The 25926-nt window shown below is 36.6% G+C and overlaps 1 pseudogene; it reads left to right on the forward strand.

The window, feature by feature from the left end:
- LOC127672895 (zinc finger protein 709-like) overlaps positions 1 to 25926 on the forward strand; it is a 184268-nt pseudogene that overhangs the window by 98269 nt on the left and 60073 nt on the right.

Genomic DNA, 25926 nt, shown 5'->3' on the forward strand with positions numbered 1-25926 from the left:
GTACCATAAACAATAGGTATACTCGTCTCTCCAAAAGAAGAAAACATCTCCCGCTGTCTCTGACTGACAAAGGTAAAGGGAAAAAAACAAATATTTGTGTAGAGGATCAATATTCTCAAGATTGTACAGGAGACCAAAGGGAGGATATTCTATAAAACTATTCATTAAAAATCAGATTTGTAAACCCTGCCTGAGCCCAGAGCTGCCATACTTTATTATTATTATTATTATTATTATTATTATTATTATTATCAAGGCTCATGAGGCTGAAATGACAATGTTTGGAAGGATAACAGTCTCTGCCATATTTAGCAAAATTTGCCCAAATCCCACAAGGTTATCAGATAGGCAAGAGGGAGAACGGATAAAATAAGGCTACAGAATCTGCAGTCCACAATTAGGCAGACACAACCATTCCGCAACTGGTGGTCTTCCTGAGAGGCACATAGCAGTAGAAGCATTTCTTCTTCTTGAGCTTCTTGTGGTTCTCCGAGGCTTCACTCTTCTCATTCTCTAATCTCTGTAGGTATGATATTACCTGCTCATGACCTAACTTCAGCTTCTCTTAGAAAGAATATGCTCTGTGGTAGGACATGTCCCTAGGATTGTAGACTCCCTTACTCACTGGCCTAAAACTGCACACCAGCACAGCGTGCTCCTCAAAGAACACACACCATGGATTGTGACATCCTTGATCCTGTGTACTCTCAAATTATGGTGATTATAAAACATGATATCCTGACACTAGACAGATAAAGGCTATGTATTCAACTGGAGGATGACTGGTTGCATGTGGTCACTCAGCACGATTTGGAATGCAGTCTATCCCATTAGGTTTTCAGGAGCAAAGTCTTTCAAAAATTATACATTATTGTGCGGATTTAAATCAAGAACAAGGCAACTTTATAAACAGCTCAAAGTTTCCAAAATGTAACAAGGTACACTCTTCATCGGAGAAGCATTTACAGATATGAGATTGGACATAGTGGCATCCTTGAGGTAAAGCCACCTAGAATAAAAGAATTGAAAAATATAAGATGAGCAGGGCATTGGAGACCCAAGAATGACACCATGGGATTTGAAACAATGAATAGCTATAGTCCATTTTATCAGTCCATTTATTAGTGATAAATGCCAGTCAATCTCACAACTCATTTCTCTAGCTGGGCATCAGGTGAGTGGTAAGATTCTCCAATTACTTTTCCTTTTTCTTAATAACAATTGTTTGGGGGTAGAGATTTATGTCAAACCCCACCCTCTGTAGCTAGAGGAGCACAAGAAAATATGCAAAGTGGGAAGGCATAGAGAATGCACAGACCAGGCTGAGGAGCAAACAGAAAGAGAGCACACCTGGGATCCAGTGAGAAACCAAAGACTTTGTCACAAGTTTGAAATGCCTGCTCTGTGAATCTCACCTCTACCATCAGCCTGTAGAGATTTGGGTATCTAAGCAGCCTTTTGTTTTGTTTGCATACCTTCACATTCTAAGGATGACCAAAGAGATGGATTCTTCAGGCTTTTTAACAACTACACAAGTTATAATTTGGCTTCAGAGCCCCCAAACGTATAGCTATAGAAACCAGAAAATAAATGGCAGAGTCCCCAAGCACCCATATGCAGTTTTCGTAAGCAGCTGCCCTACCATGGATTCTAGGCTCATAACTGTGGATTAAATAGTCATGTATGACAAACCATAATCAAAAGCCTGAAAAATTCATTCAACTGAAAGATTAAAACAATCTAGAGCTGGAGAATATATCCAGTCCCTGATTCTGAAAGTTGTTTGGCTGCATTAGGGATATGTCTGATTCAGGAAGCTCAGGGTGTCATTCTCAGGAATAAGATTATCAAAGGAGGTCTGAGAATGGAAGTTTTCATGAGAATAATTTTTTTCTCACTTTCTAACCTCTTATAGCCACTGTACCTAGAAAAACAAACTGGGAGTAAAGTGTTGAACTAATATAAACTGGGAGAAACCATTTTCTCCCTGACTCTTTATGGTCTCATTTTACCCCACATTACACACCCATGTACACTAAGAGGAAAAATATAAAAATTCACACTAGAATCGCTTTGGAACAGCCAGCTCTGGTTTTTGGGGATGGAAACACTACTAATGTACTAGAATCCTCAACTTTCGGGAATTATGAAAAGCAGGAAAGTTCACTAGCTTCACAGTGGTACCATTTCCTATTACCCTCTCCTGGGAATCCAGGCTCACAGATGCCTACTCCATAAATTTTCACATCACTGTTCCATGACTCACTGAGCCTTTCCCAGGACCACATCTTCCTCACTGGTTTACAATGAGATGGAAAGTCAGTTTCCTTTGTCCTCTCACTTCTCTAAGCTCTCCATTCTCACTCTCAAGTAGACTCCTCCTCCATCTTGCAGACATAAATATGGGTGAACTCTCTAGGGACTAATTGAAAGCCCTGAGAGCAGTGGGTGTTGTGACATCACTGGTGACATCACAGGGGATGCCCAGAGCTCTCCAGGATACACTAGAATGTTCAGACAAGGGATTGTTTATGTCATGGGGAACAGGCTTTTTCTTCCTGTTAATGTTGTTCCTCTACTGAACAGAAGCTGAGGTGCCCATCCCAGGAGACTCTCCTGGGACACAAATGTTGATCACCTCCCTTTCAAAAGCCAGAGGTCTCAGCCACTGAGATTTGTCAGTGTCAGAACAATGGGAAAGTGCTGTGCTTTATTTCCAAATGTGTTAGCTGTGGAGACCTGGGTCAGGATGGAGAGAAGAGCCAGCCCATCACGTTGGCAGCAGAAGACTTGAGATGTCCACTTTCTTCCTAGGCTTTGGCCGCATGAACTTGTTAGAAGGCAGTTCCAGGGTCACCTTCAGCATGTGGAGATTCAGGATGGGAGGGACGTTCTCAGGACGGTCTTGCTTGGAGATGATGGCTGCGGACAGCGATCAGGAAAACAAGATGACTCAGCTCTGACACTGTGACTGAGAGATGAAAACAAAGGGTATAGTGAATTCTCTGTATTCCCTGCTCTGTCAGTCAGGCTGTGAGAGACTCATCTTACCAGACACTCCCCAACAGTTGTGTGTCCAAAATTGTCAACAAATGACAAATTATACATGCTCTGAATAGCTCTTGTCTGTCTCTTTGCCTTAGTAATATGTACAAAAATGTTTTAAAATTGAATATTTTCATGGAAAATAATAAACATAAAATGATAGACATATTAAACATGTCTAAACTAATTGAAGTGTTATGTAGAAATATTTTATGATAAAAGTGTAGACTTTAATCAAAAGTATTTCTGATGAAATTGAAGAAATATATAGAAAAATATGTTAAAATTGAAGATATTTCTGGAAAATTATATAGATAATATGGAGGATATAGGAAACATTTCTAAACTAAATGAAGAGGTAAGTAGCAACATTTTCTGATAAAATTGAAGAATTATATGGAAAATATTTCAGAAAATAATTGAAGGAATATATAAAAATGTGTTAAAATAGAATTTGTTGGTAAATAACAATGGTAAAATAGAAAATATAGATACTATATATTAATTGACCAAGCACAAAGAATAATGTTTTAATAAAATTGGATATTTTGATAGAAAATATGTCTGATAAAATTGAAGAAATAAAGATGTCATGAAATATAATACATAAAAAATGATAGAGAAAATTAAATGTTTCTAAAATTACTGAAGTAGTAAGAAGAAACAATATCGGATAAAATTTAAGGTTTTCATGGATACTATTTCTGATAAAATTGAGGAAATATATAGAAAAACATGCTACAATTGAAGAATTTGTTGGAAAATAATAAAGGTAAAATAGTATACATAGGAAATATATCTTCACTAATTGACTAAGCAGATAGAAAAACATGCTGAAAAAATTGGAGAGTTTGAAGGAATATATTTCTGTTAAAATAGAGAAAATAAAAAGTAAAATATTTAGATAGAATATTTTCATGGAAAATACTACTGATAAAATGGTTGAATAAAAAACATTTGTAAAATAATTAATAAGGAAGCAGAAACAATTTCTGCTAAAATTGAAAATTTAGAAGGAAAAATTTATTTTTGACAAAATTGAAGAAATATATTGAAATTTTACAAAAATATATTGAAAATTCATAAGGAAAAATTTATTTTTGACAAAATTGAAGAAATATATTGAAAGTGTTGAAATAGAAGAATTTGTTATAAAATAATACAGTTAAAAAGCAAATATTGAAGAATTACTTTTAATAAATAACCAAGCATAGAAAAGTTTTCTGATAATGTTGACGATTTTGATGGAAAATATGTCTGATAAAGGTTAATAACTCTAGAAAAAAGTGTTAAAATAGATTTTCATAGGAAATAATATAGCTAAAATGGTAAAAATAGAAATATACATTGGGGCTGGAGAGGTGGCTCAGCAGATAAGAGCACCGACTTCTCTTCCAAAGGTCCTGAGTTCAAATCTGAGACAGCTACAGTGTACTTACATAAAATAATAAATACAGCTTTAAAAAAAAAGAAAAATTCTAAATTAATTAAAGAGTTAAGTAGAATCATTTTCTGATGATATTGAAGATTTTGATGGAAAATATTTCCAATATATTTGAAGAAAATATATACAAAATGATAGGATTGAAGATTTTGAAGGAAAATTTTACAGATAGTATGTGTTATAGATATTACCATACCATATAGATATGGTAGACATATTAACCATTTCTAAGCTAATTAAAGTGGTAAATAGAATCATTTTCTGATAAAATTGAAGATTTTCATGGAAAATATTGATAAAATTAGAGAAATATATGGCAACAAGCATTAAAATTGTAGAATTTGTTGGAAAACAATAATTGTAAAATTGTGAAAATACAAAATATCTTTTCTAATTGGCCAAGCGTATAGAAAAAATTCTAATAATTAGATTTAGATGGAAAATATTTCTTTTTTAAAATTATTTTATTAGGTTTGTTCTTTATTTATATTTTAAATGATTTGACAAAGCAAGTAGAAAAAATCTAATAATATTGAAGTTTGTGATGGAAAATATTTCTGTTACAAATGAAGAACTATAGAAAAATGTATTAAAATTGAAGATTTTCATGGAAAATAATATAGATAAAATGGAGACAGAATACGTTTCTAAACTATTTAAATAAATAGAAACTTTTTTCATAAAATGGAAGATTTACATATAATATATTTCTGATAAAATTAAAAAATACATACAAAAATAACTTAAATAGAAGATTTTCAAGGATACAGATAAAATAGTAGATATATTAAGCATTTCTAAAATAATTGAAGTGGTCAATAGAAACTTTGCTTGATAAAATTGAAGAAATACATAGGAGAAAAGTGCTAAAATTGAAGAATTTCTTGAAAAATAATAATGGTGAAATAGTAAACATAGAAAATATATCCATACTAATTGGCCAAGAACAAAGAAATATTTTCTAATAAAATAGTGGATATTGATGGAAAACATTTCTTACAAAATTGAAGAAGTATAGAAAAAAGTGTTAAAATTAAAGATTGTCATGGAAAAATAATACAGATAAAATGGTAGACATATTACACATTTCCAAGCTTAATGACATGGTATGTAGAAACATTTTCTGATAAATTTGAAGATTTTAGTCTAACATATTTCTGATGAAATTGTAGTGATATGTAGACAAATGTAAAAAAGTTGAATAATTTTATAGAAAATAACCATAGTAAATTGGTAACATAGAAAAAATGTCTTTAATAATTGACCAAATGCAGAGAAAATTTTGTGGTAAAATTGGATATTTTGATGGAATAAGCTAATAAATTTGAAGAAATGTATAGAAAAATGTGTTAAAATAAGAGCATTTGTTGTACAATACTAATGGTAAAAACTAAACATATCAAATTAATCTTTGCTAAATGACCAAGCACAAAGAATAATTTTCTGATAAAATTGAATGTTTTGAAGGAACATATTTCTGATAAAATTGAAAAATTATAGAAAATTTGTTAAAATGAAGATTTTCATGGAAAAATACAGGTAAAATGATAAATATAGAAAACATTTCTGAACTAATGAAAGAGATAAGTAGAAACATTTCCTGATAAAATTGAATATATACTTCAAATATATGGCTGAAAAAAATATGAAGTATACAAAATGTGTTAATATTGAATGTTTTCATGGAAATATTACTTAAAAATAGAAGAAACGTATAAGAAATAGATTTAAAATTGAACTTAGTGGAAATTAATAATGGTAAAATAGTAAACATATAAAATACACCTTTTCTAATTGACCAAGCAAATAAAATATATTCTAATAAAATAAAAGGTTTTGATGGAAAATATTTCTGATAAAATATAAGAAGTATAGAAAAAAGTGTTAAAATTGAAGACATATGGATAAAATTATAGACATTAATACGTCGATACTAATTGAATTGGTAAATAAAAGTATTTTATGATAAATTTGAAGATTTACATGGTATTTCTGAACTGGAGAAATACATAGAAATATATATTAAATATGAAGAATTTGATGGAAGATAATATTTTCAAAACTGTAAACAAAGAAAATATTTCTGTAGTAATTGGCCAATCACATAGAAAATATTTCCATTATAACTGTAGATATTGATGGAAAATATTTCTGATAAAATATAACACATATATAGAAAGTGTTCAAATTGAAGATTTCCATGAATCTTCAATCCAGGGTAGACATAGAAAGGAATTCTACTCTTCTTAAAGAGTTAATTAGAAATATAGTCTGATAAAAGTGAATATTTTCAAGGAAAATATTATTGATAAGATTGAGGAAATATATAGAAATATTGTTAAAATTGACAATTTTGGAAAACAATAGTGGCAAAATAGGAAACAAAATGTATCTTTACTAATTGACTAAGTACATAGAAAAATTTTTGATAACTTGGAAAGGTTTGATGAAAAATATGTCTGATAAAATTGAAAAAATAAAAAATTGTTAAAATGGAAAATTTTCATGGACAACATTTCTAAACAAATTGAAGTGGGAAATAGAAATATTTTATGATAAAGTTGAAGCTTTACATAGACTATATTTCTGAAAAACTGAAGAAAGGTAAAGAAAAATAATGTAAATTTGAATAATTTATTGGAAAATAATAATGGTAAAATGGTTAACATAGAAAATATTTGTTTACTAATTGGCGAAGCACATATAAATTTTATGAAAAAATTGGAAATTACATGCAAAATGTTTGTGAGAAAGTTGAACAAATATATAGGAAAATGTTAAAATAGAAGAATTTGTTGGAAAATAATAATGGTAAAATAGTAAAAATACAAAATAAATTTATTTATTTAATTTATAAATATGTCCTGTCTACCATTTTATCTTTATTATTTTTCCAAGATAATCTTCAATTTTGACACTTTTTCTATTTAAAGAACACTATCATCTTTACAAGGTTGAATTGTAGTCATTTTCCTATATTTCTTGCTATTCCGGTCTTGCTGTATCGGTCTAGGCCTTCTTTGGAGGTATTATGTATTATGTATCCATGTCTTTTGATGATTGTGTTGTTTCAAGGGTTTCCTGAAAATGTTGGTCCATAAAAATTCACCTGGGAGCTCAACTCTGCTGAGGTGGGCGGGGCCCAGTGCCAGAGGGCGGGGCGTCGCCGGGTGAGGGAGGGCCAAGGCATGAATACTGAACAAGCTCACTGCCCTGTGTGTCTGTCAGTCACCGACCCCGCCCCCTCGTGCGGCCCCGCCCCCAGCCCTCTGTAGAGGGAGACCCTGGGTCTCTACCCTGTGCCCACAGCAGGAGACAGGCAGGCTACGGGCAGGCAGGAGAGCGGTCCCACAGTGATGACATCACAGCCCCGCCCCCAAGGCCCTGATTCACCAGGAAGTTCCCGCAGCTGCTGAGCAGCACAGGGAGAAGCCACTCGTGCAGGAGGATTTCCTGCCCTTCCTGCGGGTGGGGAAATTCATCCTTGCTGTGCAGCTTGAATGATTCTCCTTGTCCTGCTCTGAGCTCTGCTGTTGTGTGCTGTGAGGGGACCTCAGGGAAGCTGTGACATCGCGACATGGTGAGCACAGGATCACTGCCCACAATGGGTTGGGACAGGCGGCTGAGCAGTGGGTGTTGGGGTGAGGGGGTCCTCTCTTTGGCTGGAACGGGAAACATCAGCCAGATGTGCACATCTGTGAGGTCCCTTGTGCTGCTCCTCACTTGACACATCAGCCAGTGGTCTCTGAGTGACCTCACTGTCATGGCTGATTCTGAATCTGCCCAAAACATTCAGACCCGTGGCTTTCTTGTAGGAACATGTGTGGTTTCTGTGACTCTGCAGCACGTGTGCAAACCCTTTTGTGTTTTATAACATTCATTAAAAAGACAGGTATAAATCGAACAGCTCTGCTTGCATATGTGACTTGTTTTTATTCTCTAGTTTTGTTATTTTTTCTATTGTAGTTTGTTTATTGTTTTACTTTACAAGTTCAGTGTTTTTATTATTATATGGCAAAGGGACTTTTTCCCAAAGTATTTTGTATTTTGGATGCTTCTTTTAAATTAACAGGCACCTTCTTTAGTTTGGGAATGTTTTCATTTAGTGTTAATTGGAAATATTTTCTTGTCCTTTTTACTGATTGATCGCCATCACCCCCACCCTCACCCTCACCTTTGCCCTTGCCCTTGCCCTTGTTTTCTTCTTGTTTTCTTCTTCTTGTTGTTGTTGCTGCTGCTGCTGCTGTTGTTGTTCTTCTTCTTCTTCTTCTTCTTCTTCTTCTTCTTCTTCTTCTTCTTCTTCTTCTTCTTCTTCTTCTTCTTCTTCTTCTTCCCCTTCTTCTTCCTCTTCTTCTTCTACTTCTACTTCCTCCTCCTCCTCTACCTCTTCCTCTTCCTCTTACTTCCTCCTCTCCCTTCTTCTCCTTCTTCTCCTTTTTATTTTTTTCTCTTCCTCCAATCATTTGTGGTTTTGCCTTATGATATGTTGCAGAACTCTTGGCTATTTAGTGCCTGGAAAGTTTTAGAATTCAATTTTTTTTTTACCAATTTATTGCTTTTTTTGTGATTCATATTTTGGTTGTTGTTGTTGTTGTTTTGGATTTGTTGGCTTTTTTTTCTTTCAAGATAGGGTTTCTCTGTATAGCCCTGGCTGTCCTGGAACTCACTCTGTAGAGCAGCCTGGACTCTAACTCAGCAATCTGCTTGCCTCTGCCTCCCAGAGTGCTGGGATTACAGATGTGCACCACCAATGCCTGCTTGCTATTCATTTTTAATTCTTGTGATTCTCTCTTCCATTTGTTGTTCTTTGGATGATCCTTGCCTCAGTATTTATCAGTGGACAGGCAATTTCCATGTCCTGCTCTTACTGACTTAGGAAATGCTTAGGCCATTAGCTACCTCAATCAACTGTTGCTGTTTCCTCTGTGTGCGTTATATACCTGTAAAACCTTCTATATTTGTACTCTGTCTCTATTTTCTGCACATGCACTCTCTCTATTCTCTTTCTCTTCCTTCATTGCTCGTTCCCTGCTCCCCATCTGTCTGCCTGACTTCAGGTTTTCTTGTGTACCTCTATCCCATCCTCAGGTTCTCATTCCTCTCCCTTCCCCATAGAACCTCTTTGGCATCAGATCTCTTGCATGTTTTAGTTTCTCAGGACCTGTTGTGAAATCACAGCTTGTCTTTCTTGGTGAAATATTTTCCTGGGTGTTATTCATTATATTCCTATGTTCGTGTCTAGACATCTGGATTTGTGGTGATAACGGGTCTAGGAATTAGTTTCTGGGTTTGTCTTTTTTGGGTGTGAGCTTTATTCCTGGTTTAGAGTTTGCCCTCTGGGTTTTCATAGGATGTTGTTTAAATGATGTCTCTTGACTGACCTGTTTGGAGGGTGTGCTCAAGAGGGAATGCAGGCTAATTTTGAGAGCTAGGAGAGGAGGTGGCAGGAAGAGTTCATCTTAGCAATCCACAAGGACACATAGGAGAGAAGTGAAGCTGCCAACATTTCAACATTTCAGAGCTACAGTTATCTGGAGATGCCTCAGTTGAGGGTGTGCCCTCATCAGAATTTCTGGTTGCTATGTGTGTGAGATAGTGTTGATGATTGATGTGGGAAGGCTTTTCCCTGAGGGTGACAATATTCATAAGCAAGTGGGCCTGGGCTGGATGACAGAGCTACCTGAGCATGGGACACTGACCAAGCAGGACGGCAAGCCAGGAGACAATGTTTGTCCATGCTTTTACCTTCAGTTTGTAGCTTCAGTTTCTACTCTAAGCTCCCAAAGCGATGAATTGTGCTCTGACAAAACCATTCACAACAACAGTTCATTAAAAGAGATGCTTCTGCTCAAAAGATTCCATCACGGCAGCAGAGTAGCAAGCTAGAACAACAACAATAGCAAAATAAATGGTATCAGAAGTTGATTTTGCGGCCGGACAGAATTTATTCTTTTTGGCAGGAATGTGGAATATATCAGAAATTGAGATGATGAAAGTCATAGAAAGCTGTCCGTGGAGCTTAATCACTTGTTCTCATGGGACTTGCAAGATTGGACAATTTTGACAGGATGCAGCCAGAGGAAACTGAGATCATAGCATTTTAGAAGAAAAAAGAAACTGTGTGAATTTTACCGAGAGGTCATTTGTGTTATATTTTGGCCAAAAATCTTTTCTCCTTGTCTTACACCTGAAATATAGAGTTGGGTATATTTTAAAAATAATGGGCTGATTTCTAAATTTTCATTCTATTTATATGTATTTGTTTACTTTCCCCACTTATTTATTTATTATTTATTTATTTAATTTACATTCTACTTTCTCCCAACTCTCCATCCCCCTTGTACAGTCCATCATCCCTGACTCCTTTTATCTCTCAAAGAAGCACAGGAACCACTGTAGTATCAAAAAACCATGGCATTTCAAGTCTCTGTATGGCTGAGCATATCTCTTCTACTGAATTTAGACAAGGCAGCCAAGTAAGAAGAACCTTGTTCTGGCTGTTTTTTTTTTTTTTTTTTTTTTTTTCGTGTCAGCTTGACACAGGCTGGAGTCATCACAGAGAAAGGAGCTCTACAGTTGGGGAAGTGCCTCCATGAGAAACAGCTTTGGATATTTTCTAAATTACTGATCAAAGGGAGAGGGCCCATTTTGGGTGGTGCCATCCCTGGACTGGTACTCTTGGGTTCCATAAGAGAGCAGGCTGAGCAAGCCAGGGGAAGCAAGCCAGTAAGAAACATCCCTCCATGGCTTCTGCATCAGCTCCTGTTTCCTGACCTGCTTGAGTTCCAGTCCTGACTTCCTTTAGTGATGAACAGCAGCATGGAAGTATAAGATGAATAAACCCTTTCCTCCCCAACTTGCTTTTTGTTCAAGATGTTTGTGCCAGAATAGAACCTTGACTAAGACATGGGGTAATAAAAATGAGTAGCAGTTGAGTTTTGCCAGTATGAGAGGCCAGGAAAGGTCAGTGGAGAGGTGAAGACACAGGGGCAGTTGAGGAGTCATGACTGACCAGACTTTGAAATGAAACTGGGTCTTGCAAAGTTTGGTGTGTGTGTGTGTGTGTTTTGCAGGGACATGCTAATGCTGATCTGGTTACCCATTTTTTTCTATTACCTCATCGTGGAGTTTCACAATTCTTTTCTTCTAAGTGTATTCTTCCTTTCCATCCCCTAATTGCTTTTGGAGAAACTTGGAAACACAGTTTTGCCATTGGGAAGGCAGTGGTGAAACTTACCGGATCTTTGAAGAGCTTCGTTTCTTTTTTTTTTAAAAACTGCAAAACAAAACAAAACTAGATTTGCCCATCTGTTGAGTCTGGAATTCAAAACAGTGGAAAAAAAGTCTATCAGGACTTTATCACCATTACTATTATTATCTTGAATTTTCAAGACCTTTTTCTTTCTTTCTTTATTTTTCTGTGTAGACCTGGCTGTTCTGGAACTTGCTCTTAGGCCAGGCTGGCCTCCAACTCACAAGAGATCTGCCTGTCTCTGCCCCACAGTGCTGGGAATAAAGGTGTGTACCACCACTGCTTGGCTGTCCAGGTTATTTTGAAATATGGGAGGACATAGACTAACAGTGAGAGCCACCTGAGACCTGAGACCACATGGCAACTGCTAAGAGCAAAACCTGTTCATGCTGTCCTACTGTTTAGTTGAAGAAGTAGGTATACCAGACTGGATTAGAAGCGTGGTAACTTCATCAGCCAAGCCATTAGCTCAGTTGTGAAACATTTGGCCCATATTTTTTTACTCTGTTTTGAAGTTATCACTGTAAAGCTGTAAGGCTGGCCAGTGTTATTTAATATTCCTTCTGAGAAAGGAATCCAAGGCCTGAGTGCAGAGGTTGCTGTGTTGAAGTAACTTGGTGTAATTTCTAATTGTCTGCAAATTTGTTCCTAAACTGAAGTTCTTTGAGTAGCACACATGTAGTGTGGATGCTTATTAACTTGAGTGTTTTGAGACAGGATCCTGCTGTTTAGTCTAGGGCTGCCCTAGAATTCACTATGTCTTCTAGGTTGGCTGGAGCTCACTGCAGTCTCCTGGTTTACAAATGCCCAGTGATGTGTGTGTGGTGGTGGCAGTGTATGCATGCCTCACCTGTCTAGGCTGATGCTTTTAAAGAAGCTTTTCAGAGCCTGGGGAGGGATGAAGTGTGTCCTGACCTCAGAGTATGTAATAAATTGATCAACAAGTACTAATTAATAACAAGGTCATTTTACTGCCATTCTTTAATAAACTTAAGAATATCTTTAGGTGCAGTTTGTTGGTGAGCTTGGAAAAACTGATGTTGTGAGTCATATTTACTCTTCTGTTGTATGTGAACTGGGCCCCATAATAATGTAAAGAACGTTCTCATCTGGGAATTCTAGGTACATGGATAATTCACTTTCCACTTTCATTGGGGGCAAGAAAGAAGATTTTGCTATTATGAAAACAAGGACTAGGAAGGCAGATGAGAGAAAATGTAGAAGCTGTTTTCACAAAGCACAACAAACAAATTCTTTGACTTAATCCTGAGACTGACCCTAACCCTGACATTTCTTATTTGTCTAATAGAGATACTATTGATTCAGTGGGAGTGGGACCATCAAGAATAATGGTGGCCAACTTTACCCTAAACCTGAGACTAAGCCTGAGACTTATCCTAAATCTCTAATCATATCTTAACCTCTTAATTTCTTAAACATCCTAACCCTAACAACCCTTGTACCTTAACCCTAACCTTAACCCTCTAATCCGCAACCATAACTAACCCTGGCTACTCTGGGGGGTGTTTCTTAATTATATCTTTTAAATTGAGAAACCCTTTCTTGTTCTTGATCTTCAGAGATGTTCAGATCCACCTTTGATCAAGGATATAGATTGTTTTTCAACCTATATATGGAAAGGTCATTTTTGTTTTTTTGTATTTGTACTACTTTATTTTACAAAACAAAGGTGATTAGTTTGACTTGTTTTTCATTTTAAAACTCTCATAGGAAGTAATTATTTCTTAAATATTCTCTCTAAGATCCTGCAATATGAGATAAACCACTCCTTGATTTATTTATGCTGGTGTCTGGGCAGCTGCTTTTGTGGTGATTATTGGTCTAGGTAAGGTTTCTCAGTTTTTCTTGTTTGTGTGGATGCTTATTCCTATTTTACATTTTTCTGTCTAGATTTTCATAGTGTTGGCCGAGTGTGGCCTCTTTTATTGACCTTTTTGTTATGTTCAAGAGAGATTGCTGGTTAATGTTGAAAGCTAGGAGAGGAGGTGGGCAGGAAGAGATAATCTTGTCAATCCACAAGGAGACATAGTCAGGAGAGAGGTGAAGCTGCCAACATTTCAGAGCTACGGTCATCTGAAGGAGCCTCAGTGGAGGGTGTGCCCTCATCAGAATGGCTGGTAGCTATGTCTGTGTGAGATAGTGTGGATGATTGAAGTGTGAAGGGTCTTCCACTGAGGGTGACAATATTCATAAGCCAGTGGGCCTGGACTGGATGAGAGAGCTACCTGAGCATGGGATACTGACCAATGGGGAGGAACATGCAGCTGAGCAGTGGGTGCTGGGGTGGTAGGTCCACTGGATTGGAAGCATCAACCAGATGTTACTTCCTGTGAGATTTCTACTGGTGCTTCTTACTTGCAAGTTGAGGCCATGACCTATGAATAACTTCAGTATCATGGCTGATTGTAATTCTGTTCGAAATATTTGGACTAGTTGCTTTCTTGTAGAAGCATGGGTGGTGTCTATGCACCTGTGTCCAAACTATATTTTCCTTTTATAATATACATTAAGAAGGCAAGGTCAGGCCTGGGGAGATGTCTCAGAGGATAAGTGCTCTGGCTATTCTTACTCAGTCCATGAGTTCATTTCTAGGCAACCACGGGGTGGCTCATAATTATATGTAATTGGATCTGGGATCTGATACCCTATTCTGGACTGCAGGAATACATGCAGGGAGAACATTGTATTAGTAATGAATTAATTCCTTATGGAAAGACTAACCCTAACCCTGGCATTTTTTTCTTTGTGTAATAGGAATACTATTGATTCAGTGGGACCATCGAGAATAATGGTGGTCAGCTTAACCTTAAACCTGAGTTTAATCCTGGGATTTATCCTACATTTCTAATCCTATTTTAACCCCTTAATTTCCTAACCCTAACAACCCCTATCCTGATACTAACCATTACCCTCTAATCCCCTAACTGAAACCCTGATTTCGGTGTGGGATGCTTCGTTTGATGTATGTAAACTGGTTTGGTTGGTGTAATTAAATCTCAACTGGGGGGGTGTCCTGCTTGACTTTAGGATGTGGCCCTCTTCAATGTCTAATTCTCACTACTATGCATTTCAGCTAAGATCACCCCCATAGACTCCCTCTTGCCATCCCTTTCATTGTCTGTGGCGCATCCTTAAGCCTGCACCCTTTGAACCCTGACAGCTACAGATTTCAGTTCATTTTCCTGACCCTATGGCCCTTCCTTTTCTCTCACCACACCTGTTCCTTGCCTCCCCTTCCCCTTTCTTTACTACTGGTCCTTCCAGTTCTCTCTCTTTCATCTGCCTCCTATGTCTGCTTTATTTCACTTCTGAGTGAGATTCAACCATGCTCATTTTAGCCTTCCTTTTCTTTTTTAAAGATTTATTTATTTAAATTTTTTATTCATTCATTTATTTATTTATTATTATAAGCAGGGTATCTGTCTTCAGAAACACCAGAAAAGGGTATCAGATCTCATTATGGGTGGTTGCGAGCCACCATGTGGGTGAGGGATTTGAACGTTGGACTTTCACAAGAGCATTAAGTGCTCTTCCTAGCTGAGCCTTACTGCTTGTTTATGTTCTTCAGGGCCAAGAAATGTACTATGAATATCCTGTGCTATATGGTTATTATTCATTTGTTAGTGAGTACATACGTGCATGTCCTTTTGGGTCTGGGATTCCTCATTCAGGATGATTTGATCTAGTTGTACGCATTTGCCTGCACAATTTTTTGTAAAATAAACATGTCTTTAAGCTGTTTTATATCCATATCTTTAGTTTTGAAATATAGCCAAATATATAGGTTTTTTTCTATTTCTCAGAATGGCATATGTTCATGAGGTCAATATTATCTGAAATTTCAGGGTCATTGTGTGCCTGGTGTACGCCGTTCTGCCTCAGTCTTGTGTTTGTTCTGAAATGTTTGTATTAATACGACTCTTTTGCCTTTGTGCATGAATAAGAATATCATGTTTCTCACCGTTACTATTGTCAGAAGATGGCCTCAGAACACTTGATTTTGAAGTAATGAGTAGTTGTTGGTCCTGTGTGTTTGTGAGAAATTGACCACCATTATGTGGAAGACAAGCAAGAGCTCTCCACTGATGAATTCTCTCTCCAAACCTACATTGCTTACTTATAATCAACATTTATATTACTTTTATTTTCATCTGTTCATTTGTAACTATTTAATCATGCATTGTCTTTTAGTAAAATTTTATTAATGTTATAGTTTAAACTGTTGCACTTCATGTTTCTGCAACATTAACACAGATCTGAAATGAATGCATGATTCTTTGTAGGAACTCTTTTTAAAGAATTGTGAGTTCCCTATCATTTTTGTTTCCTTGGTTTATTTTGGTAGAGTGTTGATGTTCTTAATATATAACTTTTGGTCTCCTAGAACACATTACATGGGCAATGCTGCCGTCAAGCTAAATGACATATACTTGTCTGTAACTCTGTGATTAAAGGCATGAGCAAATACACCCCGCTAGCCCATGAGTTTTGTAGTTAGTAATCGTTCACACAATTTTTCAGATGTGTGCTCAGTATTGTGGATCTGTTTCCCCTGCATCAACCTCTCAATTGGCATTTCTCTGGCAAGGCTGTATCCTATTCAACATGTTCAAAATTGACACACCTAAATCTTATAAATCAAGATCCCTTTAAAATGACACAGTGATTATAAATACTGAGTCAGAATATAAGTGCATCATGTGCCAAAATTATATGTATATGTTTTTGAGGAAGCATATATTTCCTTTACAGTGATATTAATATGATTCTTTGTGTTATACACATGTATGGGATATTTAGGATGCTGTGACTTTTGATGATGTACATGTGAACTTCACTGGGGAAGAGTGGATTTGCTGGATCCTTCCCAGAAAAATCTCTACAAAGATGTGATGTTGGAAACCTACCTGAACCTCGAAGCTATAGGTAAGAATGTTATTTTTTTTCTAAAGGAAAGAAATGTTTCTTGGTTATTGATGATCTTCTATTATTTTAATTGTGAATAATGAAGATTGAGCTGAATAATTCAGTTTTACTGAATTTTCATTGTAACATTCATAATGCAGTGATAATTCACAGTACCTTGAATTTTGCCTAATTTCCAATAGTATATCATTGATTTTCTGGTACTGTGTTTTAGGCTATTATCGGGGAGACCATCATCTTGAAGAAAATTGTCAAATTAGTAGAAGACATGAAAGGTAATTTTTATGTGCAAGCTGATACAACTTTGCCTCTGAAGAAGTGTCCATATGTTCTGGAATCTCCATTGAAAAGCAAGAGTGTAAAATAACAGTCCTTTAAGTGCAGCTCTAATTATAATATTCTGACAAAAACCATATACCTTAAGATCTGATATCTGGTTAATGTATCCATTTGATATGTAGCTCCTTTAGAGCTATGCTATGCACCTGTCAATCTGTATAGTCTCATAGTACTTAGAAATTGTATATTGAATAGAGAAAAATTTATATCCAAAACATCCAAATAAGCATATAGTCCATAGTAAGATTATAGGGATATTGAAGGAAGCAACAATTTTTTTTTGTTGTTCTAGAACAATGAGAAGATATGTACTATTCTGCCTTTGATAGACATTAGGAATATGATGTACATTTGCAACTAAGTGGTTTTATAGTTTTACAGGGAATATCCCCAAACTCATAGTGTAGAAAATCTTTATGGGTACTAGGAATTTGGAAATTTTTCTGTGTATCCTGGTTCACAGTAAAATGTGTTGTAATTCACTCTATAGGGAAAATTATGAATGTAATTAGTGTTGCAAAGATGAGAGATGTTCAAACTTTCTTCAGATAGCTGAAATATATTATATAAAAATCCCTATATAAAGAGGATGTTATAAATATGAGCCATATAATAACGATCACAAGTGACTTGAACAACTCATGATGAGGGAGAACACCATAAACATGCAAAGGGTTAAAACCTTAGGATCTGATGCTTTTCTATCATATACCAAATTGTAAACATAATTCAAACTGATTACATGATTCATAAGAGTAGTTAATACAGTAAAGGTTTCACATGTGCTAATTATTGTTGCAGGCCTTTAAGAAGTCATAGTGGAGAGAAACCATATGAATGTAAAGTCTTTGCAAGATCCAGTCATCTCCAATATCATAAAAGAACACATACTGGAGATAAACCATATGAATGTAATCAATGTGGTAAAGCCTTTGCAAGACCCAGTAATCTCAAATATCATAAAAGAACACATACTGGAGAGAAACCATTTGAATGTAATCAATGTGGTAAAGCCTTTGCAAGACCCAGTCATCTCCAAAGACATAAAAGAACACATACTGGAGAGAAACCTTATGAATGCGATCAATGTGGTAAAGCATTTGCATGTCACAGTTATCTCCAATATCATAAAAGGACACATACTGGAGAGAAACCTTATGAATGTAATCAATGTGGTAAAGTCTTTGCATTTTACAGTAATCTCAAATATCATAAAAGAACACATACTGGAGAGAAACCTTATAAATGTAATCAATGTGGTAAAGCCTTTGCACAGCGCAGTAATCTCAAATACCATAAAAGAACACATACTGGAGAGAAACCTTATAAATGTAATCAATGTGGTAAAGCCTTTGCACAGTATAGTCATCTCCAAAATCATAAAAGAACACATACTGGAGAGAAACCTTATGAATGTAATCAATGTGGTAAAGCCTTTGCACAGCATAGTCATCTCCAATATCATAAAACAACACATACTGGAGAGAAACCTTATGAATGTAAACAATGTGGTAAAGCCTTTACAAGACCCAGTCATCTCCAGGATCATAAAAGAACACACACCGGACAGAAAACTTATTAATATAATCAATGTGGTAAAGTGTTTTCACCAGGGATAAATCTCCTAATTCTGTGTGCTATACAGAATCATAATGAATATGATCATGAGTTAAGTGGGAATTAGGAGGTTATCATAGTAGGATATGATAGACATGGGTGCTTGGGATTATTTCCACTCTGGAGATTTTTTTTTAATGCTTTTGCAAAGAAGTTTGCTGCCCTCATCTGAAGAGTGTCCTTGAGGTTAAGGTAAAGCTGTTTGCACTACTTGTATTGACAAAGTAAGTCACGAAAATCACTGCATAGAAATTGGCCTGAAAGTTTTTAACAAGCATAGAAACTAAGAAAGGAAAAATTAAAGAAAATAAAGGTTTAAAATACAAGGCATCATCAGGAAGTTGAATAACGTTTAATCTTATGATCAAGGTTATTCAATGGCATGAAAGGAATGGATACATTAGGACAAGATTACATTCAGCTAAACATATGGGTTTGCAGTTGTATGAAGGGGAACTGTGTCATGTTAGGAATTTTTATTACCTGGTTATTGTTTTGATGTAGACATATGAAGATACAAGTATGTGTCAAATTGCTAAGGGATATATTTGGATTCTGGGTTCTGAATTTAAAATATAAACAGAAAGGCTTAGTTCATGTCATTGTGTTACATGCTTTTTAACCCACCATTCATGAGACAGAGTCATGCAAATCTTTGAGATAAAGGTAGATCTCTAAGCAAGTTCCAGGAAAGCCAAAATCAGGCTGTGATATATTTAAATATTGAAAGCTGCTGATAATGGAATGGAAGGAGCCGTGTTCCAGCCCCAGTAAGCAGCAGAACTCAACAGCTCGGTCTTAAATGGTAAGAATAGAAGGAACTACTGAGGCCATTGATGCTGGCTAGCTAGTAATTAGAGGTGATGAAGAAGAAATCAGCATCACTGTGGTGAAAACTGACTAGTATTTTATGAGTGACAAAAAGGTGTGTTCTAGAGCTCACCAAGGTTGCACCTGATTGTGCAGCTCGGCTTGGTTATGTGTAAGAATAACCCAGGTGGTACTGACTTCGAATTCATGAAGTTGTCATGCATAACAGCTGAGGCTTGGCACCATTGAGCAAGCATAAGGGAGGCTATGGGTCAAGACTAGTTCTAGCAGAAGAACCCAGCATCTTGAAGATGGAAGTACCATGGGACGAACAGCAAGAACAGCAGGAGCAGTAGAATGGAGTCAACCAGAGCTTAAAGTGATACAGAGGGCAGAGCTGGAAAAGTGACCCAATCTCTTTGGAGGAGCAGAGAAGATCATGTGTGGATCCAGGACATTGAAACAAGAAGCTGTGAAATTGAAGTTATCGTAGAGACCCCAAGTTTTTGATATGTTAGAACTGTATGATACCTGCTCAGGGATTGAATAAAAGCAGTCAAAGAGAACAAATTGTGCTTCAGTGAACAAAGCAGAAAGGAGTTGGAGATCTCAAGAACACTTTGACGTCAGACTTGGAGATGCAGAGTTTGGAGATTTTTTGGCTGGCTTTGGTCTTCCTTCGGTCCAGTATTTCCTCATGATTACCTTTACGAATAATAAAGTATATCCTGTGAATTTCAAGGTATATGGTGTGCTTTATTGTTTCCAAAAATATAGCGGATTACTCTTGCATGATAGGATTAATCACAGAAGAGTCTTTGGCGTTTGGACTTTTAACATTTTAGAGACTTTGATAGATGATGGTGCCTTTTGACATTGGAGATCAGGGATTTTTCAATATGCTATCTTTAAGTATGGTCCCCATACACTCTTGTGTTTGGTCAATCATATGGGGCCAGGCAGTGGAATGTAGTAGTTATGATTTATATGCTAGAGGGAGTGGCACTAATAGCAGGTGTGGTTTTTTGGAAGAAAGTTTAACAGTGTTGGGGTGGGCTTTGGTGTTCCTCCCAGTGCTGAAGAAACCCTCCTTTTAGCACCCTGGAAGATGTCTCTTCCTAACTTTCTTTGGATCAAGATGCAGAACTCTCACATCCTTCTCCAGCATTATGTTTGCCTGTATGCGTACCATGTTTCCTCCTATGAGGAAAATGTTCTAATCTTCTGAAACTGAAAGATGGCCCCAATTAAACTTTTGCTTTTATAAATGTTGCATTGATCATCTCATCTATTCTTAGTAATTAAAATATAATTTAGAAATAAAGTGAGTGAATTTAGGATGGTGAAGCTTCTGCACAATTCTACAGTCTTCTTCATCATGTAAGAATTCATACTGCAGATAATCCTTGTGAATATATTTGGTATGGTGAAGGCTTTGCAAAAATCTGTAGTCTTTATCATTATGAAATTATGCATGCTGGAGAGAAATTATATGAAATGCAGCACTGTGGTATAGCCTTTATGTTGTGGGTCTACTGAAGTACATCACAACTCAAACATCAGAAGAATGCAAAATGATAAGAAATTATTGTAATCAAGTCAGTACTGATAAATCCGGGTGAGAAAAATACACTTCCATGCTTATCTGAAATATTCCACTCCTATCCACGCTGAGTCTGTAAATTATATAGCTTCCATTCTTGAAATCCACAAATACCAGTGACAAGTTATATCTATATTTCCCCCCAATCACTACCGTTTCCTATTCTTAATCTTTGGCAACAGATACAGAATATAGATGTTATGTTCTCGCCTATCATAGCCATGTGTTCTTTGGTGTTTAGAGACAAGCATTATATTTTGAGAAATAAAACAGGAGTAATGGAAATTACAGTTATGAATAGTTGGGTTTTTTTTGGAGAACAAAACATGAGCAATGAAATCTACCTATCGTTAAGTACTAAGTTCAGCTATTACCTGGCACTTAAATTTAGTTTGAACTTATGTTTAAATGGACGTTGTTAACAAAAAGGCAGTCCTTAGGACAAATTTATTTTGCTTGTTCCCAACATTTATATATTATAGTCATACACATACACACACACACAAACACACATATAATTACATTATATATGTCATATATAATATAATATATTACGTTATATATGTAAGTCATCATATATATATATATATATATATATATATATATATATATATATTATATACATCATATCAAATGTACAACAGAACACATCTTACAAATGCAATTAGTGTGATAAGACATTTTCACAACACATTTATGTATAAATATATAAACGAACCCATCCTGGAGAGAAACACTGTGCAAAAGCAATGTGTTAAAGTCTCTGCATGTAACAGTAGCCTTAGAAAAAGACTATGAAAAAGTCATAAGAAAAAGTCATAATTCAGATAAACCCCATAAACATAGACGATGGGTTACTGTTTTTCACATTCTGGCATCGTGGTACTAGATGAAACTCTTTGGTATGCAATCAATCTACTAAAGCCCTTACATATTACAATAGTCTTTGAAAACAATCAAGAATACCAAATGTAATCTGTGACTACAAAGAAATTGGCAAAATCTGAAGTAACACACTTGCATAATTTCACTCAAGATTATTTATTTTTCTTAAAAAAACTGTGACAAGTGTCAAGAATCAATTTAGACTTTATGATACCCCTCGATTTTATTTGCACTTGTAAACATGTATTGAGAAAAGACACATGAAGGCAACAGTAAGGAAAGCTTTTTGTATTTCACAATTCTCTTAAGGTACATGAATGAACTTTTGCAGTTGTAAAAATTTATGGCTGTGTACTAGTGCCATTTGTGTTGTTATCATAAATTATAATATCTAAGGTTACTTCTGAGAAAGTATAATTTGTTTATGATTCCAGAGGGATGTGGGTTCACCATGAAAGTGGAAACACAGCAAGTGTCTCGCAAGAGGGAGAATTAGCTTGAGGCAGAGAGAGCTTTCAAATTGCTTACCAATGCATGTGTTCATCTAAGTGTTTATCCCTGAATCACATACACACAGCCAACAAAAATGCACTCAGCATACTGTATCTTAATATTTGTACATACTTTCTAAAACATACTGACTTGAAATGAATGACTTGGAAGGGAAGACGTGGGGAAGGCATTGAGAGATAACAAGGTATACAAGATATAATTTTATTAAAATGTCAAATCATTTTTCAATAAAATCACAGGTAGACAGGCAGCGTGCTAGGGAAGAAGATTGTGAACTGAAGGAAGATAAGGTTCAGTGCCATAAACAACTTGGTAGATAATCAAGTCCTGTAAATACAGTCCCAAGGGTTCTGATGCTCCTTGGCCTTGCAGGTATTGCACAGAGATGTACGCAAGCAACACAACCATGCACATAAAAATGAAACTATAAAGGAATTGACTATAGTGCTGACTTAGCCCTGAGACAGAGCACAGTCAGGGCGAGTTAAAATCAATTCCTTCTGGTCTGGATTTAGGCACAGCTGTGGACATCCTTGGAACCAGCCTCCTTAGAGTCAAAACCAGCCATTTTCTAAAGATAGAATAGCACCACATAGCTGTTCATCTTAGATCTGCAACCACGGTGCTATTAGAACACTTTTCCTTGATGTTATTTGTATTCTTTGTCCTTGAAATGTCAGAAAAAAATTGTTAAATCTCTACATCCTTGAACATGGGAGATCTTTCAGTCTTGGTTTTTTTTTTTTTTTACCTTTTAACTCTTTTATTACTTTCATATTTTTCTCTAGTTCTTACCTCTCTCATTGTACACAATCCCAAAAATGCCCATCCCATTCCTCTATCCCTCTCTCTCTAATAGCATGTTTCAATCCCTCAACACCCAGTTCAAACTACTAAAAAAAAATCTTCAACAAAATCATTTAAATAAAAACCTTCTCAAACCTAAATAAGAGGATGGCCGTAAATATCCAAGAAGCCTATAGCACCCCAAATAATTTAGAACAAAAATAAAATTCTCTTGTCACCTTTAACCAAAACAATAAATGTGAGAGCTAATTCTGTGCCACAGTTCTCCATCCCCAAGAGAGGGTCTTCCAAGAGTGACAGCAATCCTGTGAGTACAGGTAAGACTACCACATCTGCACAAAAGGACCCCCGCAGAGAACTCAGGTCAAACAACTGAGGAGCAGCCTGGGACATGACCCTTCCATTGTCCTCCTGCACCCAGAGCTGATCCTGTGCCACAGTGCTCCATATCCAAATACTGTGGGGAGGGAGCTGATCTCCCAGGAGTAACACCACACCTGCAAACATAGGTAAGACTCCACTTCTTCTTAAAATTCCAGGGCCAAGGGGGATCCACCCAGAGCCATCAGGACACAGAAACCAAGTAACAGCTGGGGACAGGATCCTTCTGGAGCTCCACCCAGGAGCTGACTGACTATGTGCAAATTATCCCCATACCAAAATTCCTTCTGGAGAGAACTGTTCTCAAGAGTCCTGACACACAGGCTTGCAGGAGAGAGAAACCTCAGTCACAGACAGATCAGCCAACACCAGAGACAACCAGAGAGTGAGACACAAGGGCAAAAACAAAAGCAACAGAAACCAAGGCAAATTGGTATCATCAAAATCTAGTTCTCCCACCACAGCATGCCCTGGAAACCCCAACACACCAGAAAAGCACTGATGTTGTGAGTCATGTTTATTCTTCTGTTGTATGTGAACTGGGCCCCATAATAATGTAAAGATAGTTCCCATCTGGGAATTCTAGGTTTATGGATAACTCACTGACATATTTCCTTGGGGGGAAAAAGGAAGATTTTGATATCATGACAACGAGCATTCGGAAGGCATATGAGAAAAAATAGAAGCTGAGTTAACAAAAAACAACACACAAATTCTTTAACCAAATCCTGAGACTTACCCAATCCTGACATTTCTTTGTTTAATAGAGATACTAATGATATGTGTGTGTGTGTGTGTGTGTGTATGTATATACATATATGTATGTATATATATATATATATATATATATATATATATATATATATATATAAACATTAGTATTTTCCAAAAAATTCTGCAAGTTTAACTCTTTTTTTCCATTTTTTCAAATATATCTTTACTAATGGACCAAACACATAGGAAACATTTGTAATATATTGAAGAATTTGATGGTAAATATTTCTGATAAATTTGAAGAATTATAGAAAATGCATTAAAAGCAAAGATTTTCATGGAAAATAATACATAAAAAAGGTAGACACAGAAAACATTTCTAAAACTATTTCAAGAGTTAAATAGAAATATTTTCTCATAAAATAGAAAACTCACATCGAATATAAATGGAGAGAAACTTGAAACAATCCCAGTGAAATCAGGGACCAGACAAGGCTGCCCGCTCTCTCTCTATCTGCTCAATATAGTACTCAAAATCCTAGCCAGAGCAAATCTCCCAAGGGCGAGGCCCCAGGCTGTTATTGTCTCTGCCAAATATGTTCCTGGGTTTGAAGAGGAGCTATGTCATTCTCCATCTATGAGGGTCTCATGGAAAGACTTGCTGGATGAGGCTAGCCCTCCATACAACTCTCTCTCCCTCCCTCCCTCTCTCTCTCTCTCACACACACACACACACACACACACACACACACACACACACACACACTCACATCCTCTCTCTGCCTCTATGTATGTCTGTCTGTCTCTTTAATTGTTTTATTTACTTATATTCCATATGTAGTCTCAGTACCCAGTACCCCCTCCCAGGGTTCGTTACCCTATTGCCCCTCCCTTTTGTCTTTGAGAGTGTGCTCCATCATCCCCACCTCCACTCCTCTCATCCCCCCATCCACCACCAGCTCACCTCCCCCATTTTCCTTCCTTGGGACAGCCTGTCTATTCAAGATTAGACAAATGGTGTCCCATTGAGTACAAACAATGCCTTCCTCTGCTACGTATGCCATGGCCAGCCCATGCTTTTAGGTTGATGGCTTAGTCTCTGAGCTCCCAGGGGTCTGGAATACTTGATATTGTTGGCCTTCTTAAGGGATTGACATCCCATTCAATCATTCAATAAGAACTGGTGGTGTTTCAGACATGCTGTCACCATGACGGCAGCTTGGACTGGTCTCCGCCCCTCTCTGCCCGGCTAGGACTTCTCAACAGGTGTGGTTGGTGTGGAGGTGTTGGCAATGACCTTGGAACACAGCCTCAGAAAAGTAGCTCTGGACTGAAAGCCATCTGACTGATCATGCTGGAGCCATGAGTTCTAGAATGCATTCTATTCCCACCTTGGAACAGACCAGGCAGTGTTGCTGACTGAACTGTGCTTTAAGGTCGGCCAATGGTCAAGCCTGTGTGGCCGCAGGGACCTTTCTTCTGCAGGAGGGGAACGTGGTCACAATGTAACGAGTAAGTCCCATTGTGTGTTCATTGTGTATCCAGAATGGCTTTCACTCAAAGCATTCT

Source organism: Apodemus sylvaticus, chromosome 22, assembly GCF_947179515.1.
Source record: "Apodemus sylvaticus chromosome 22, mApoSyl1.1, whole genome shotgun sequence".
NCBI classification, from domain to species: domain Eukaryota; kingdom Metazoa; phylum Chordata; class Mammalia; order Rodentia; family Muridae; genus Apodemus; species Apodemus sylvaticus.